Here is a 17,571-nt window from a genome sequence, read left to right on the forward strand (position 1 = left end):
TGCAGTTTGGTGGAAAAAAAACCAAGCGCACGTTTCCAAGCTCCACATCGTCAACATGATAAGCACTGCAATTGTCCAAGAAAAGGCAGACCGACCTGCCTGCCTTCCGCATGTCCGTATCGAAGACCTCGAGCCAGCTGGGTCATCCATGCCTTCAGGTTCGCGGTGTATTGTACGGGCAGCCGACGATTTCCCTTGAAGCAGCAGGGCTTCTTGCTTTTGCCGATTACAAGCAGTGGCCGTTTATCTGTGCCGTCCATGTTAGTGCACAACAAAATTGTTATACGCCGCTTGCTTTGTTCCGCCCCCCGGCATTTCTGGCCTTTTAACTCCAGGGTCTTCGATGGCAGCATCTCTTAGAATAAGGCCGTCTCATCTGCGTTATAAATGTCCGAGGGCTTGCACTGGTCCAATGCTTCTTTGTTGGTCAGCAGCCACGACGACGTTGTCACAGGGTCAACGGCTATTGCCTCCCTGGAAATGACTTTGGCCACTATGTTGCGGCGGGCTTTGAAGCGGCTCAACCAGCCAGAGCCAGGGCTAGCCTTAAGATCAGTGTGCCCGAGAATGCACGCGAAGTCCAGCGCCTTCTGCTGAAGCACTCTGCCAGACAACGGCACTTTGTTGGCATGCTGTTCACAAAATTATGCGAACACTGCCTTGTCTACGTCTGGAAATGCCGCAGCGCTCACCGTTTTGTTTTTCGCAGTCACACCATTTCCGAGCGTGCCGAGAATGGAGGCCTTCTTTTTCAGAATCGTAGATATCGAACTGCATGCAATTCCAAATTTGTCGGCGATATCCATTTTCTTCCTGCCCTTTCCAGCTTGGGCAATAATTGCAGTCTTATCCTGCAGTGTCATAAATTTCCACTTTTTGGCTGGAGGCAGCATCTTAGCAGGCTGTCAAAACAAATGGCCCGATTGGCACACAGGCACACCCTTCACGCACTCTAGCACCTACGACACTGAGCACACGACCATGTGTGGCGGTACACAAAGCCCACTGATAAAGTGTCATCCGGGTTATCCAAGCCTTCACATGTAGTAGATGTCGATTTGGCTGCCACACACGCAGGCGTTTCGCTCTGCATTTGGCACATGCTGTGATGGCACACAGGAGAAAATAAAACGTGCTCGCTGCGAGGTTGCCTACGCTTCTTGTCCATTTTTTTATTTGTGTAACTTAAATACCAATAATTGCATTTTTGGCCCAGACGCTGTGCAGTCACCAACCACCATCTTCATCATCGCTTTTGCCTGTCATGAGGTGTTGCGAGGCTCTTCTTTTATTGTAAACAATAATGACGGCGGCCATGCAAGTGTGCTGTGGCGGTAGTTCATGCAATTTTAGCGCACACCGAATGCATTTCAACAGTTTCTGGACACAATTAGTGTTATGTGAGTAGATTATTTGTGGACTGTCGTTTCAGAAAATTTTTTTAATGAGGTATTGCTGTAGGAAAGTTTTGTTGTCGCGAGATAGAAAATGCATTGACTCCTGTGGTGTTCACTGGGTATCCGAAAATATTTTGTTGTGGCGAGAATTTCATTGCCTCGGGATTTCATTACTGCGGGTTTCTACTGTAAAAGAATTGACAAAAAACAACTGAGAGCCCTCTTGGGCATCCTCGGAGAGTGACAAGATGACATACTCTCCTAAGGTTAGATCAGCAAGCCGGTTGCCATCTTTTCCTTCAGAAATCTGCAACTGTAGAAGGTAGCCTGTTGCAGAATCAGCCCGGCATCACACCTTATACCCATGATTGATCGGCTTCATTGGCATGTACTGCTTCAAAAAGGACCGCCCTTTCAATGGTATCATACTTCCATCCACTACTTGATGACATGAAGGGATGTAGTGCCGCTTGAAATGTTCATTCAAAGTATCAACAAGAGGATGGACTTTTCTAAGTCAGTTGTAGCCATCTTGGCCCCTTCCGCTTTGATAGGTCAGTAATATGAAGGCAGTTGAGGATTGCTGGAAATCTCTTAAAAGTCATCACTTAATTCTTCCACATGAAAAAGTTTGTCACTACTCCCATATAAGTACATGTGATGAGTAGGGTTCACACTGATCAAAAGAAGCATCCATACGAAGGCTTCAAGCTCCTGCTTAGAAACTTCACGCCAGCCTGGTTGATGCTTCTGCTTGGCATACCTGTTCGTCTCTGTGACGAGAATGTCGAGCACTTCTTCATAAGTGTACAAGAAGAAGGCCTCCTTTGCGGTAAAAGGAGCTTCCGAGCAGAACAGCGGGTCTCATATTTTTGGTACATCTAAAATACTGTTTGGGAGATTACTAGTCCAGCTTTCTAACGTTGCGTCATCCTCTTCGTCCGAAAGAGCAGCATGGACCAACTTGCATGTGCTTTTCTTATTTGTGGGTCTTTTTCACGAATATGAGCGCTTTTGCTTCGAAGCCACACTGCTGCAAGGGACACCTTCGTTAGCGTTTTCCTCTTCCACAGGCGCTAACTCTGGGACGAACTCATTGCTTTTGCTGTCCCAGTGGTCTTCACTGACTTCTGCATTCTCAGGCAATTCAAATAAGAGGGCAGCAGCTTCCTCCTGTGTAAGGCTGTGACCTGTAATGTGTTTAGTTAGGAATATTAGAATCTCTAAGTGCTATAGCTATCACCTCGCCCTACTCTGCTTTCACACTGGTAGAGCCACGCAAACGCAAAGGGGACCACCAACCTATGATACACAGGTCTACGCGACTTCACGACTACAGTTGCCAAGCTGGTAAATCAGTCGAGCGACTTCAGCTATGTTGCTATTATGAAAAAATACCTCCGCTTTCAGAAAGAATGCAAATGCATGGCCTGTGCGACTTGACCGGTGCGATAGCAGTCTGCTTAGGCCTAACAACGCCAGCCAAAAGCAAGCCGAAAACAGCTGATTCAAAACGGTGAACGATTGCATGGCGTCGTCATCATCATCATCATCAGCCTGGTTACACCCACTGCAGGGCAAAGGCCTCTCCCATACTTCTCCAACTACCCCGATCATGTACTAATTGTGGCCATGTCCCTGCAAACTTCTTAATCTCATCCGCCCACCTAACCTTCTGCCACCCCCTGCTACGCTTCCCGTCCCTTGGAATCCAGTCTGTTACCCTTAATGACCATCGGTTATCTTCCCTCCTCATTACACGTCCTGTCCATGCCCATTTCTTTTTCTTAATTTCAAATAAGATGACATTAACTCGCATTTGTTCCTGCTCTTTTCTTATCCCTTAATGTTACACCCATCATTCTTCTTTCCATAGCTCGTTGCATCGTCCTCAATTTAAGTAGAACCCTTTTTGTGAGCCTCCAGGTTTCTGCCCCATACGTGAGTACTAGTAAGACACAGCTGTTATACACTTTTCTCTTGAGGGATAGTGGCAACCTGCTGTTTATGATCTGAGAATGCCTGCCAAACGCACCCCAGCCCATTCTTATTCTTCTGATTATTTCAGTCTCATGATCCGGATCCGCAGTCACTACCTGCCCTAAGTAGATGTATTCCCTTACCACTTCCAGCTCCTCGCTACCTATCGCAAACTGCTGTTCTCTTCCAAGACTGTTAAACATTACTTTAGTTTTTGCAGATTTATTTTTAGACCCACTCTTCTGCTTTGCCTCTCCAGGTCAGTGAGCATGCCTTGCAATTGGTGCCCTGAGTTGCTAAGCAAGGCAATATCATCAGTGAATCGCAAGTTACTAAGGTATTCTCCATTAACTCTTATCCCCAATTCTTCCGAATCCAGGTCTCTGAATAGATCCTGTAAACATGCTGTGAATAGCATTGGAGAGATCGTATCTCCATGCCTGACGCCTTTCTTTATTGGGATTTTGTTGCTTTCTTTATGGAAGACTATGGTGGCTGTGGAGCCGCTATAGATATCTTTCAGTATTTTTTACATACGGCTCGTCTACACCATGATTCCGTTATGCCTCCACGACTGCTGAGGTTTCGACAGAATCAAATGCTTTCTCGTAATAAATGAAAGCTATATATAAGGGTTGGTTATATTCTGCACATTTCTCTGTCACCTGATTGATATCAGGCGATATCACCTATCACCTGAATATGGCGTATTGTTGAGTAGCCTTTACGGAATCTTGCCTTGTCCTTTGGTTGAGGGAAGTCTAAGGTCTTACTGATTCTTTGCAATTACCTTAGTGAATAATTTGTAGGCAACGGACAGCTGATCAATCTATAATTTTTCAAGTCTTTGGCGTCCCCTTTCTTATGGATTAGGATTATGTTAGCATTCTTCCAAGATTCCGGTACGCTCGAAGTCATGAGGCATAGCGTGTACAGGGTGGCCAGTTTTTCTAGAACAACCTGCCCACCATCCTTTAACAAATTTGCTGTTACCTGATTCTCCCCAGCTGCCTTCCCCCATTGCATAGCTCCCAAGGCTTTCTTTACTTCTTCCGGCGTTACTTGTGGGATTTCGAATTCCTCTAGATTATTCTCTGTTCCATTATCGTCGTGGGTGCCACTGGTACTGTATAAATCTCTATAGAACTCCTCAGCCACTTGAACGATCTGATCCATATTAGTAATGATATTGCCGGCTTTGTCTCTTAACGCATACGTTTGATTCTTGCCTATTCCTAGTTTCTTCTTCACTGCTTTTAGGCTTCCTCCATTACTGAGAGCATGTTCAATTCTATCCATATTATACTTCCTTACATCAGCTGTCTTACGCTTGTTGATTAACTTCGAAAGTTCTGCCAGTTCTATTCTAGCTGTAGGGTTAGAGGCTTTCATACATTGGCGTTTCTTGATCAGATCTTTCGACTCCTGCGATAGCTTACTGGTATCCTGTCTAACGGAGTTACCACCGACTTCTATTGCACACTCCTTAATGATGCACACAAGATTGTCATTCATTGCTTCAACATTAAGGTCCTCTTCCTGAGTTAAAGCCGAATACCTGTTCTGTAGCTTGATCCGGAATTCCTCTATTTTCCCTCTTACCGCTAACTCATTGATTGGCTTCTTGTGTACCAGTTTCTTCCGTTCCCTCCTGAGGTCTAGGCTAATTCAAGTTCTTACCATCCAATGTCACTGCAGCGCACCTTGCCGAGCACGTCCACATCTTGTATGATGCCAGGGTTAGCGCAGAGTATAAAGTCTATTTCATTTCTAGTCTCGCCATTCGGGCTCCTCCACGTCCACTTTCGGCTGTCCCACTTGTGGAAGAAGGTATTCATTATCCGCATATTATTCTGTTCTGCAAAGCAAGTATATGGTTGCAAATGAATCACTAGGTTCCATTTAGTAAACGGGTAAAAGGAGAGAGAGAGAGAAAACTTTATTATCGCTCAGTGGACTACTGAGCAGGTGGCCTCAATCCAGGCCACCTCTGTCAGCGTGCTTGATGGCAGTTGAGATGTACGTTGCCAGGTATTCCTGTCCTTGATATGTGGCGGCAGACAAGCACACCTTGAGAAGGCGGCAGATCTCATCTACACTCTAGGGGGTTCTCTCGCTGAGTGTATCGTTGCATTCCAGGGCATCCCTAGTTGCGGAAGTAGCCAACTTAATGGGTACTCTGGTGAACAGAGAGATCACATCAAAAGAGACTGGGCATTCATCATCGATACATACTTTTGATGTGAGTTTGATGAAATTCTTGGAGTCGCGCATGTGGGATGCTGTCCTTCCGGTGAGTGGTGATATAATCTGCTGCAAGTAAGTGGATAGTGATCGCAGTGGGCAACACGGAAAGTGTACGATTGGTCGTCATGGGATTCCGGGTTTATGGAGTTTTGGTAAGCTGTAAAAAGCTGGGGCGGTTCCATTCCTACACATTAATTTTAGGTAGAGATTTCGAGAATTTGGTTGGCCGTGGAATATTTCAACAAGCGTCTTATTCAGCACCAATTGGGTTCTCGTAGTGGGGTCCTTTAGTTTCTCGTAGTCTTGGCTGTTAAGTAGGGCAGACACCTTTTCCTCATAGTCATGTATGTTCAAAACAATGGTTGAGTTCCCCTTGTCCGCCGGTACGATTACAATGCTTGTATCTTCTTTCAGTATTCTCAGTGCTCACATTTTGTCGGAAGACAATTTGTGTTCTCTTCTGCGGTTGTTATTGGACCTTATTATGCCGATTGCTTTCAGTCTGACCTGTTTCCACACTTTAGGGTCCAGTTGCTGGATGCCGCTCTCAAGGGTGGCGATCACCTTGGGAAAGGGTGGGTTATCTGTGTTAACATTGAATTTGTTGCCAGGATTGAAGTTTCTTCAGTCGTGAGCGTTCTTGTTAATAAATTGGTTACTGTGTGTTTGTTTAACAATCCTGATTTCTCGGTTTCATTGATTACGGAAGAGAGCTGCTTCTGCATTTCAAGGTGTTTCATTTCCTCTGAGGACGCGATGGCCTTTACAAATGAATCGATTGATGAAAAGGGAGGGGTACCTGGTGTTCAAGCTGTCTTTTGGCGAAGAACGCGTTGACTTCTTTCTTCTGAATCACCATGTGGCACTCACGTAACTGTGCTGTCACCAACCTTTACTGGGCCTCGTTGATGATGTTCCGGCCTTCTGGTGTGTTGATTGGTTGGTGTAACTGGGGACTTCGTGGCACAACGTTTTCGTGTTTGCATTTCCGGGTGAAGTCTAGGTGAGCCTTGAAGGTGGATATTCCTTGCATGGCTTTTATATAGTTCTTTGCAAGTTGCATTGCCTCTAGTCCTAAGTCTGCATGTATAGACTTGAAGCTCAACATTTCGACAGAATTGCCTGTCTGGTTGGGAAATTGATTAAGACTTTCAAACTGACTCCAACCAAGTAAGTGAATTTTATTAGTCCAATGTTTCAGAGCCTATTCAGCTCCTTCTTCAGGGGTTGTTCTTCGGGGGTGGCGGTGTGCAGCTTTTAAAGGGTCTTTTGTAAAAAAAGGAGGGGAGAGTACGGAAGGTGGGGAGCCACTTCATAGATGGGAAAGGGGGGAAGCGAAAGGGTGAGATGGCTGCAGTGGTGCTGGTTGGCTAGGATGACCAGCGCTGGGGGGAGATTGACCCGCGAGAGTGCCATTAACGGGAGGCGGGGTTTATGGGAAAGTGCAGACATATTGATGTTGGTGACCTCGAGCAAGAATCTACCTGGCTGGGCATCCTTTTCTTCTTTTCATCATGTCGCCAAGTCCATGGATATACACCGAGGGTATGTTGCCCTTCATGCGGTTTATATTACCCCTCACATTCTGAATTTGCCGTGATTCCAGTAGTCTTTTTTGCGAGTTCGTCTGTTTGAAGGATTTGGGTTTCTTGGAAAGCAATGTTGTGGTCGGCGTCTTCAAATTGTTCAGCGACAGCGCTGCCTATACGGTTGAATGTTCTGACGTCCATGTGCTGTTTGATTCTTTCTTTTAGATTTTTGGTTTCCCCGATGTACGACGCCAGACAGTCGCCACAGCTGATTTTGTAGATGGCGCCTGGAGCTTTTTCTTTTGGTGGACGATCTTTTGGTTTAGGGAGAAGGATATTAAAAGTCTTTGTCGCTTTGTGCACAACTTTGAGGCCTTCTTTTTTCAACATTCGGCTGAGAGCTTCGCTGGTACCTCTGACGTATAGGATGGACACTTATTTCCAGGGTGGAGGAGAATTAAATGGCTGAAGGTTGTGTAGTTTGTTTCTTCTTTTTTGTTGTCGGGTTGTTTTTCGAATGAAGTCCCCTTTGTAGCCATTCCTTTTAAGTTCGTTGAGAACCGTTCTCTTTTCTTTCTTTTGATCTGATTCTGATGAGGAATGCGTTTCGACTCTTTTGAATAAAGAATTTACATCAGACGCCTTGTTCACTTACTTGGTTGAAGTCAGTCTGAAAGTCCTAATGAATTTCCCAACCAGACAGGTAATTCTGTCTAAATGTTTAGTTTCAAGTCTATACGTGCTGTTTCCAAATTCAGCAAGTGCTTTTCATTTACCTTGTCCACAGCGTGTGAAAAAAAGGTTTGGTAATTACACCTTTACACTATTTTTATCTAGGCTGTTTGAATCATGCAGCATAACTTTGGCGCGTAAATATCTTAGTACTACATGCCATGAACATAAGATTCTACATTCAAGCAGAAGCTAAATAACTATATTCATTTCATTTAGGTAAACCTTTGTCCACGACTGTGACTTCGCACTTGCTCTTTGCAACAGGATTCATGCACTGCACTGTCTCCAGGAAACTCTTAATCTGAACCAATGCATAACGTTGGCCTACCATGGCTAGCTCCATCCTCATAGAGAATTGAATGCAAAATATAACCTTCTTTGTTCACTTTATAGGTGCTGTCACAAAACAATACTTCAGGGTATTTTTTTGCTAATTTCGGGCGCATAGCACCGGGGAGGGAGGGGGGCTTTGTACGTTGGCCACGCGGTCACACGGGGTTTATCTTGAGTGTGAGCTGCTTTAGGGGCACAATCTAGGTGGGCCGATGGCTCGTAGCTTTGCATGCGCTGTGTTCTCGCCACTCAGTTTGCATCGAAGCAACGGACAGCGTGACGGTCGCTTTGCTCGCTGCTGCTGTCGCGATTCCACGTGCCTGTGTTCTGACAGCAAGCATCCGTGGTCATTGAGTGTGATGTGTTCATGTTTGCCTGTGCACACTGACGCCATGTTTGTTAATTTAGTTAGTAACCGAATGTTTACAAGGGGCATTCTACACCGGCGGCTGCTGTGTATGGCGTGGCCGCACAAGCCCTCTCTTGAATACGATCTGCGATGCGGACAATCTGGGCACACCGAGGGCCGATAGCTTTGTATGCACTATAGCACACATACGCTTGCACGGCACCTGCGCTCACGAAGTGAAACGCCACTGTCTCTTTGTTTCTTCCTCTTGTTTTTGCCTCTGTCCACGAGCGATGTGCACTGCAGGCCTCCAGTGGGTGCCTTGATGTGTCGTGCCCCCAGGTGCGGTGCATCGAGGCACTTTTGCCTCCAGGTTCGGTAGCAGTGGCAGTCACTCCGAATATTCATCTTCCGAAGAGCACGTCTGAGGAAGTTCGTCTTAAGCAGATTTTTTTTTTTGTTGCATTGAGCCTATTGAAAACCAAAGAAACAGTCTCATGTTGTACGTTATATGCAAGAATTCAGCTTAACCGAGTTTGTCTTCATGAGAGTTCACTGTACAGTGAACTATTAGGTCTGTTAGTATATTAGTCTAATAGCCTATTAGTGTGTTAGTTTAATACACCTATTAGGGTATTAGTCTAATAGGTCTAGTACTAATGTTTGTCTCTTTTATATAGTGGTGTGAAAGCCAATGTTGCATTTGCGACATATATCAATCCTCAGACGGATACACTAATAGACCTATATATAATTATGAAGATCTGTAGCTGTTTAGGCTCATAACGTGAATTGAGGCGCAATACAACCTGAAGAATGTTACGTTATGGTGTACTGAATGCACCAGATACAGAATAATGAAAAACAGGTAGAATTGAAAAAATTGCTAGAAGCATATTTTTACAAATTCCCTTTCATGATCTTCGTAAAGTCAGCAATCTTGTCTGCCATAGCCTTTGATTCACTTCGACCAGAGGATGTCCTTCTGAGGAGGGGGTTGAAAAAAAACCTGGGCACGAAAATACACACATATAGAAACATTCAAAGCAGGGGTGCTAGTTGTACCACTAAATGTGCCCTGAGGAAATAGCACGGTGTAAGAATAGGCTAGGTGGCTGAACAAAGGCCGTGCAGGCGGAAAAAAGTTGTGCATGTATCGCGTCGCCCTTGGCAGATGGCGCCACAGACACAAGGGCCTTGGTTTTGAACCAGAGAAGCAAGGCGAGATTCATTACGGATGTGAAAAGCGCCAATAGAATGTTCGAATTCGCTTCTTACGTTAAACTAGATGCGTATGTTACTCCAGCTTGAGACGGAAACTTGTTTGCGATGAACGAAGCATACATTTCACGAGATTAAGCGTGCTCCGAGAGCCGTGTAGTTCACGAGCTCATCCGTGCCGGTATAGGAGCATGGCACGACGAGTGCAGCGCAATGGTAGTCGGCAATACTGATCAGGCTCCTTGACGCTGTAGCGAACTGTGTTAAATATTAGTGGCTATAATACCTAACGCACCCACTGAACTTACCATGATGAGATGCCAAAACCTCAGTGCGATAACTAGTTTTATGTGTACTTTAACCTATACAAGCTCGCAGTTAAATTGTGTTGTGCTGCAAAACAACTTTCCAATGTGGCTATTCAAAGGCCCCATTTTTTAATAATCAAAGTTGAATGTTCTGCTAGAGGTGGTTGTGATGTTAGTGTACAGGATGGACTAGCGTCGGTTTGTCGGCATTTGCTCCACGTGAGTCAATCATGTGGACGACTGCCATCTAAAAACCAGGGATGCAAAAGCAGTAAAGTTTTGTCCAGATTGACATTTATTTGACATGTACAGAGAGCACGTGATAAACTGAATTATTCGTACAAGTGTTAATGTACCATAAACAAACTGGACACTGGCACACATTTCGTGCACACGGGTAAGTTCATGATGCCCATAATTTAATTCAGCAAATTAAATGCTCCTGCAAGTTATTTTTTGCCTCAGATTTCTGTTGTTTGCAGAACTTCCTCATTCTCATGCCTACATAACTGTGTAGCACGCCAGCCATAACTTCTTTATGATCGGCACAAGAGAACTGAAACTTGTACTTATCAAGCATGTTGTCCAATGTTAATTCATAGGCATTTCTGAGAGCCGCATGCTTGTGGAATTCCATCTCCGTTGCATGAAGCAACTGAAAAAGGCTTTGGGTGCGAAAGGCCTCCCCTGGTTTTACACAGAATGAGGCTGCTTTCCGGCTGATGATGAAGTGCGCTTTCTTCCAAAAAATAACCCTTCACGTCATTTTGCACGTGCTTTTCAAGTACTTGCAGCATATAAAACCAGCTAAATAATACATTATGCAGTCTGCAGCTGCCGGTGCTTCATGCAAGTTGTCGAACACATGGTCAACTTCCTCTTCAACAGTAACTAGGCCATCTAGCTTCTCTTTGAGTTGCTTAAGGTGTCCTTCTGACTTGATACTGTCGTCAAAAGCAAGTTTCAAATCTTTGAGCGTTAGTAGAGGTGCACCTTGTCGAGATTCATTTTCAACTTGAGTTTCCGAATTTAGGGGTTTAATCAAACTGTAAACTGATAACATGCTGTAAAGGTACAGAAATGTTGGCATAGATGGGTGGTCATTTTGGCCACCAGCCTGTCGGATAATCCCAAAGAAGCGTTCCAACCTGTCTTGGTTAAGTTTTCCTGTTAAAACGTATTTGAAACTGCACTCCTTTAGCAGGTATCTTGATAGTAGTTCTAGTGCGGACAAAATAGTCACATGAAGGCCCTCAGCGGTTTGCTCGGTTAGGAAACTTGCTCTTGAGATTTTTCCTGCTACGACTTCTTTTTCCCATTTATTTAACCAATGCAACAACGAGGCCAGGACCCTAATGTCTCTACTGCCAACAGTGATGCTTTCCTTTGGATGGTTTCGGTTGAGAGCATCAAAAAGACCATCAAACCTTAGTGTGAACTCTACTGTTGCCTTGACATTTTCAAGCCCTTTTGTGCCTCTCTTCAAGTAGAATTCCAAGCCTTCCACTACACTCAAGCTGAACAACTGAGTGGCCAGCTTCACCCCCTTTTTTTTCGTTTGTTGAAGGGTTGATGTGGGACAGAGTTAATTTGGGGCAAACACGCAAATTTCTCGGCTGTTTAGAATCCTCCATAAACAGCCTGTCAAAGTGTGCCCAGTGAACACGATCGCCATTTACGCACAACACTTTCTGTGAAAGTAAATGGTTTCGAACGCATTTCATGAGACGGGGTGCGTCAGAAAACACATATACATTGCTTTTTTCGTCAGTGGGATAGATGAAGTAGTTCCGGGTATGTTGCAATGCTCCAGTGACGCCGAACTCCTTCCACATCGCACACTTCATAGTTGTGCCATCACAGACGACTGCATTGACTAAGGCTCCCGCGTCTTCAAGCAAAAATATTGCTTTTAAGACAAGCTGAGCGAGTACCGCTCCCTTTGTGGGGCCCTTGCTTGCAAACACTGCTATCGGCTGAAAGTACTTGTCGCCAAATGACCGAAAGGTAAACACAAGCCTGTGGTCAGCAAGGTCGTCGGGGGCCCCTGAAAAATCTCCATAATCAGTAAAGCCACTGTATGTCATCGTCTTTGAATGAACTCGAATTTTCTTTCGGACACACATTTAGTCAAAAACAAATATTACGTGGCGTTGAAAATCGTCTTTTGTGGCCGTCTTAAAGGCTCTGAAAAACCTCTTGTCAAAGCCACACCTGACCCTTATCATGTTCAGGTACTTGTGCACTGTTGTAACGCAAGGAAGGGGGAGCACCTCATTATCTCGCACGAACGAGTATGCAGATGGGCTGCGTATGTGCAACAGCAAGCACATCAGAAGCCAATCCTCTGTGTACTGTCTGCTTTTTTTGTTCGTCAACCTCGCTGCTGCTACGCACTCCTTTACCACGGTCAGCTGAGCACTAGGGAGATCTATTGTGTGCAGTTTCTCGCCCAGTTCTTCTGACATTTTGTGCATGTGGATATGAGCTTCTGCAAGCTCCGACATTTTTTTAAAGCGGTTGAGCAGACGATTTTTCGACCTTTTCAGAGCATAATTTGCCCGACTCAGTGCTGCAACTTTGTCCTTGCTCTGGCATGAAGTCAACGGACATGTACCTGAAGGCCTAAGCCTGCGCATTCTTTCTTCTGCTCTTTTCTGGTGCATTCGCAGGACGTTTGATACTAATAAGTTCGAGTCACTAGGGTCAAGAACAATAGAGCATCTCTTGTGCCGCCATTTCTGGTTGTTATCAAGATATGCGCATTTTGTTTCAGCATGCGGGTACTCCAGATTGCTCGGTCCACCATTGCACAGTTTTGTCTTAACAACGTGCTCTAAGAAAGCCTTAACGTCATCCATAGTTGTTACATTACCTTCATACTGCACATCTGCCATTGAAACTGACCTGTCCACCGCGGTTATGTTTGCCAGCACATCTTCATGAATTTCAACAATTTTAGTGGTTACCAAGGAAGATGCAGGGCTCACTGGCAATAGGCATGCATCTGACTGTAAACGGCTTACAGGTTTTTTGTTGCGCTCCAGCTGGGAGAAGACGACGCTGTTTACTTCTCCAAAGTCAAGCAGGTTGTATCCCCATGAGTTTGACGGAAGAAATGACTGTGGTAAATCGCTGAACAAACTTGCGAATGGAGCGTATACAGATTCCAGTGGTGAGCTAGGACCAGCAGATTGAGGCATTTTATCACATGTTTGCTCTTCAAACGCATCCATGTTGTGCTCCGGTGCATTCGACAATGCTTGAAATGAGCTTCCATTAATGCCACCACTGTCATTGCTAGACGAGGCTTCTTATTCGTTACAATCTTTTGATGCAATGCATCGTCTTTTTGACTGCGACCACGGATGTCTTTCCGCCGGACACTTCCTTGTTTTCACCGTTTTCTATAGGCAAGCCGGGCAGTCGGGAAATCTTGTGGGAACAGCATCGCTCGCCAGTGATGCTTTTCGCGGAGCATTCATCAAGACGTGTTCATTGTAGTGCGCTGTCCAGGTCTTGGACACAAGATGAGGCTCAAAGTGCTTTTTGCAGACATGATCATTCGGCTGAAGGACTCAATCCTTCCTTGGGATAGCTCGACGCCAAAGGTTCAAGCGTTCTTCGTCTTTCGGTGGAGAAAAGAGAGACAATTTCTCTGTACAGCTTTTGTAACCTGTTCTGCAGCGGGGATCAAAACATTTCCTGCCCATCACACTTGCATGTGCACACCTGACACCAGAAAAAGAAACGCCGAGCCACGTTGAGATAGAAGCGAGCGGCGCTAACATAGCCAATGTAAGCTCGTGACATCGTCCCGCCGTCTGTCGGAGAGTGACCAAAACATGCACCAGTGTTGGGACACTGCCGCTCTATGTTTAGCGGCCACCGTTCGCACACCTAGCCTATTTTTACACTGTAGTAAATAGTAAGCTGCCAGCTTCCAAGCTGAATTAATGTAGCTCCGCCATTACCCAAGTAATTTTAGGGCAAAGTGGTATACGCTAGCTCGAAATGTTTACCATAATGAAAAATGATGGCTTCTGACATGAAAAAGTAACTGAAAGTGCACATAATCAATAAAAGATGTTCTGTGTATTGTGTCAAAACTGTGGGAAGATAAGGAACAATTCTAGGCAGAAATCTTGCACAGCGTTGTCGGAAACGGGCGTGCCTTTGCTGCAGTGCACATGAAAATTGAGAGAACGACACTGTATGAAGCAAGTCCACTGTTGGGATAAAGAAAGAAAACAACTTTACACTGTACTATGTGCATAAATAAGTCGAATAATTACCTCCAAATGGTAGAATTGGCGTCGGGGAAAACACTGCACATCAATGTACGCTGATGGATGCACAAAGCAAGGAGATAGAAACAGTTGCCTTGCATTGTTTTGAAGCCGCAACAGCATCCACAGATGAAATTATCCAAACACACTACTGCACGAATAAGATTGCACAGGTATTGACACTATGGGTTCCTTAAATTCATTAACAAATGCGCGCACCTTGCCTTGACATGGCAGCCGCTAATGCATAGATGCTGTGCACAAGTATGGCTGACTACGGTCACAGTTTTATGCTTTTCCCTCCTGCCATGTTCCCTTCTCTGTGATGCAGTTCTTTGACGTGAATAAGTATCATGGCCGTTTGTTTGCACTAACGAGTTAGCAGTTTAGGTTACAAATTTAGCAATACTATATACGCACTTTACAAGAATATATACGGGACAAACGAAACTTCAGCAGCAAATTGCGGTGGCAAACAAATATGGTTGCCGCTATTGTGCCATTGTTCTTGAGCTTAATGGGCACCGCAACTGTGACTTAGAGAATATACCTGGTTGTTCTTTCTCTTTTTCGTGTGGGGAAGTATTTGCTGTGCTGTAAACACTACCTGTTTCCTGAACAACTCATCGCAATGAGGCTGAACAGAGGCCTAGTTAGGCAACATCATCAATAAAGAAAAATTGGGAAGACCACGTTGGTGCTCTTCGCTTTCGTGTATGTTTCACTAGCTTAGTGCACTGAAACTAATGCAAACATGCAAGCACAGTCTGCTTTGCACATTTGTACAGCAGAATTCTCAATAATTCAGCGATTAATTAGAAACACTCTCAGTGCAAGCAAGTAGTCCCCTAGTCTATAAGGTACTGCCAGAAAGTTCCGGGAATTCAGTCGTAAAAAAAATTGTGTTTACTGTAATGCCTAATCAACACTGTCTCCATCAAAGTAGTCCCTTTGAGCATGCATATACCGATCACAGCATTTCTGCCACAATTCCATGCATTCGTGAAACTCTCCAGGTGACAGTGTGTTGAGGACCGCCTGCGATTCTCACTGGACCTCTTCAACAATGTGAAGTCGACGTCCTTTCAGCCTCAACTTCAACTTTGGGAACAAGAAAAAGTTGCAAGGGGGCGAGATCAGGTGACTAGGGTGGTTGCAGAAGTGCTGTGATTTGTTTGGAAGCCAAAAAGACAAGATATTTCGAACAACCACTGATGTGTGAGCGAGAGCATCGTCGTGAAGAAGGCAGTTGTTGTTCTTCGACTTCTCCAGGCATTTGCATCGAATGCTCTCTGTTAAGAGCCTCAAAGTGTCACAGTAAAGCTCGCTATTCACTGTCCAGGAGGTACGAATTCCTTGTGGACAATTCCATGTAGGTAAAAAAAAAAATGAGCATGGACTTCACATTGCCACGAACTTGACTTGCCTTTTTTGGCCGCGGAGAATTTGGTGACTTTGATTGCGACGACTACTGTTTGGTTTCAGGATCGTAGCCACAAAGCCATGTCTTGTCCCCAGTTATTACACTGGAGAGGAATGTAGGATTGTCTCTTTTTGCTTCAGTTCCATATGGACAGAAACACAGTGCAACTTCTGTTCATCATGGAGCAGTCTTGGCACGAATTTTGCAGCAATGCACCTCATGTTCACAGCATAAGACAAAATTCACTGAACTGTGCTGTTCGATTGTCCTACAATGTCGCAGGTGTCCTTTATAGTTAGCCTGCGATTTCCAAGAGTAGCCTTACGAACTTCCGCTATCGTTTCTGGGGTTGTCCTCGTTGACGGGTGTTTAGAACATTTATTGTCAACACACATTCAGCCCTCTTTGAAGCATCTATACCATAAAAAAATGTCCTACGCACATGGCATCGACTCTAAAAACATCCTCTAGCATACAATGAGTTTCTGTTGCACATTTGCCAAGTTTAAAACAAAACTTGATGCAAATCCTTTGCTATTTGAAGTCTGCCATATTGGTTGCTGAGAAATGCACCAAATCAGTGAAACATTGCATTACAAAACTACACTTGTGAAACACTACTTCTTAGATGCAAGTCATTCAGCACACTGATCAGCAAGGTATACTGCTACCTACATCTAGTGGCAGAAATGTGTACCACCCTCACTTTGCCCACGCTTTTCAAATTCCAGGAACTTTTAGGTAGCACCCCTTAATTTTCACCTTTCACCCTCGCATTGAACAAGCAGCTAGCAAGAGCAGCAGAATCCAACAATGCATCTTGCCTAATAGACCAGCAACACTCTGTGTGAGAGCAATATGACCAATTAGTCTAATAGAGAAACTAGTAGACTCGCAACGCTGTTTCTATAAGACTTATAGTCTAATGCACAATGCCTATTGGACTTAAAGGTAAATCAATACAACTGATAAATATTTCTGTTAATCTAATACAAAACTGTATTAGACTAATACAAATTTTATTTGAATTTTCGCTAGGGTGCCACGACTCGCATGTGCTGTACAAAACTAGTGTTGGAATTGTTCTGCCCGTGCCTGTGAGACTGTTGCTTGCTATCAATAAAAATCATAGCCCTTTTGGGAGGTAACAGTTTTGCAATTTTTAGCACACCTAAAAATGTTGTTTGGGTTTGACTAGTAATATTCATGTTTCTCTGGCTTGCATTGTGTTTGTAAACATGTGACTCTACAGCTAGTCATCAGTGTACATTTACCTTAATGTTGGGAGGCCATAAGGTCCTGTGGAACATGTCATGCGATTCACTTCATTTATGTCATTGAAGCCACGCAGACATTTTGATTTCATGCAGTTCCACGTGTGTATGCACTTTTTCTCTCCTTTAGGTGCATGCTGCTTCCTCACATGCATAGGTACTTAAAACAGGAATTCCGTAGTTACACGAAAATTTTCCACCTTTGGGTGACCACAAATGTACTGAATTTTATGCAGCCAGAGAACAGCCTGCCAAACTTTGCATCTAGTTGTGCGTGTGGTGAAATGTGATAGACATATGTTGCAGTTCTATGAATAGCTATGAACTGCTGGCTTGTACAGTTTTGGGTAGACTGATTTCACGAGTTTCACTGCACCACTGCTACCACAGTAGTGGCAAAGTTCTTAGCAGGCTCAAGGGCAGCTGTGATAAGAAATGTGTGTGCACCATGCAAAACCAGCTTAGCCTCTGAGATAAAAAGGCAGG

General features: G+C 44.6%; 1 pseudogene; it reads right to left on the reverse strand.

Annotated features, from left to right (window-relative positions):
* Positions 1–356: 356 nt before the first annotated feature.
* LOC142574801 (uncharacterized) lies at positions 357–13,911 on the reverse strand (annotated as a pseudogene).
* Between the last annotated feature and the right edge of the window lie 3,660 nt (positions 13,912–17,571).

Source organism: Dermacentor variabilis, chromosome 3 (genome assembly GCF_050947875.1).
Source record: "Dermacentor variabilis isolate Ectoservices chromosome 3, ASM5094787v1, whole genome shotgun sequence".
Classification (NCBI taxonomy): Eukaryota; Metazoa; Arthropoda; class Arachnida; order Ixodida; family Ixodidae; genus Dermacentor; species Dermacentor variabilis.